The following is a 1825-nucleotide window of genomic DNA, read 5'->3' on the forward strand; positions in this document are numbered from 1 at the left end:
GTATAGACAGACATAGGGGGTGGGGGAAGCCTATGAATAGTTTCAGGTCCGTCTGTTGACCCTTATGAATTTTTCCCCATTGGGTCTGATGCAGTCACAAGCTCTGCCTTCCTTAGTCCAAAGTCTATTTTCAGAATTCCCAGGGAACTTTGTATCTTTGCTCTCATTGCTGCTCTGTTACGTTCCCAACATGTTACACCCTGGTGTGTGTGTGTGTGTGGGGGTGGGTCAGACTGGGCACAATTCCCACACTGTTTCCGGTGTTGCCCTGTTTATAGCTCTATTTTTTTCCCAGTAAATTATAAATTTATATTATATTCCACTCTTTAAGTGGAAATCTGAAAGGTAATTCTAGTTCATTTTCATGAAATAAAGGTTATGAGAGTAATTTTTAAATGTTCTTAAAATATTTTATGATAGTCATATTTATTTATTTATTTATTTCTAAGCTACTCCTCCCACCTTTTTAAAAAAATGTATAGTGTTTTGACAATACAAATAATTTTCTGTATGACTTGTGTTCTTTTACATATTCACACTAATTTTTAGTATTAGACCATTTAATGTTTGCAAGTGTACTTGCTCACCACTCACATTGGTCTTCTTCATCAGTCGTTTGGCAATGTGGGTTAAGTGTTGGGGTGCTAAAAGGTCAGTAATTCAAACCTACAAGCCATTCCATGGAAGAAAGATGAGATAGTTGGCTCCTATAAATACTTAGAGTCTCTGCAACCCTAGATAGGGTCACTAAGAGTCAGAATCAACTGGATTGTAGTGGGTTTGTATTTTGGGGGTTTTTTTGCTCAGAAATCTTGTTTGGGTCTCTGTAAATTGGAATCATCTTCATCGTGATGATTTTGGTTTATTTGGAATGTCTTCTCTGTGCCCCCGGAATGTCTGTATTAGTAGTACACTCGATCTATATTATGTAAATGGAACTCTGTTGGTGCATGGTTTAACACTTGGCTGCTACCCAAAAGGCTGGCGTTTGAATCCCTCAGTCACAGTGTATGAGAAAAGATGTGTCAACCTGCTTCTGTAAAGATTTCCAGCCTAGGAAACTCTATGGGGTAGTTTTTAATCTACTCTGTTGCTATGAGTTGAAATTGATTTGATGGCATACAACAATTACGAGGCTCTTTATGTCTCCCTGTCATTAATCCGAATTTAAGTTGTTCAATAAGTTAACACTTTATCCTAGTATCCATATTTTGGGCTACATTCTAGTAATGGGGAAGGCTATTATGATTTTATTTTGTATGGAAGTCACTCCCAGACTAGAGATTGTTCTGAGAATAAATCCTCCTTTGGACGAAAGCAAGAAATACAAAGATAAAAGTGTCTTTGTGTTCCCACTTTGACAGGCTCTCTGATAGAAAGCTTGGTTTAGTTTATCCTTAGAGCAACACTTTGAATGAAGTTATATTATTATTGCTACTTTACATATGGGAAAATAGGGACCTCTGAATTAATACAGTTAGAGGATCTAGGATTTGAATTCAAGTGATTTTTCTGAGGCTCCATTCTTGGCCTCCAGACTTACTGCCTGTGATGAAACCTGCTGAAGTTGTGGGCAGTCTCTTGGAAGTTCATCCCCTCCCACCTCAAGACAGGTTTCTCTGCTTTTCTGCTTTCTTCCCACGGCTGCTGAATTGGCTGCTGATTCAGGTATCTTTGAAATATGGACTAATTAATGTCCCCAGAAGCAAACAAGGACAGTTTAATTAATGACCTCCCCCCTGACCCCTTGCTATGCAGATGGACAATTCTCAGAGGTTCCAGTGGAAGCAAGGTCCAATTGGTTACAGTGAGCTTTTTTCTTTCC

This window comes from Echinops telfairi, unplaced genomic scaffold (genome assembly GCF_000313985.2).
Source record: "Echinops telfairi isolate 266 unplaced genomic scaffold, ASM31398v2 ScPeMD7_18;HRSCAF=68, whole genome shotgun sequence".
NCBI classification, from domain to species: domain Eukaryota; kingdom Metazoa; phylum Chordata; class Mammalia; order Afrosoricida; family Tenrecidae; genus Echinops; species Echinops telfairi.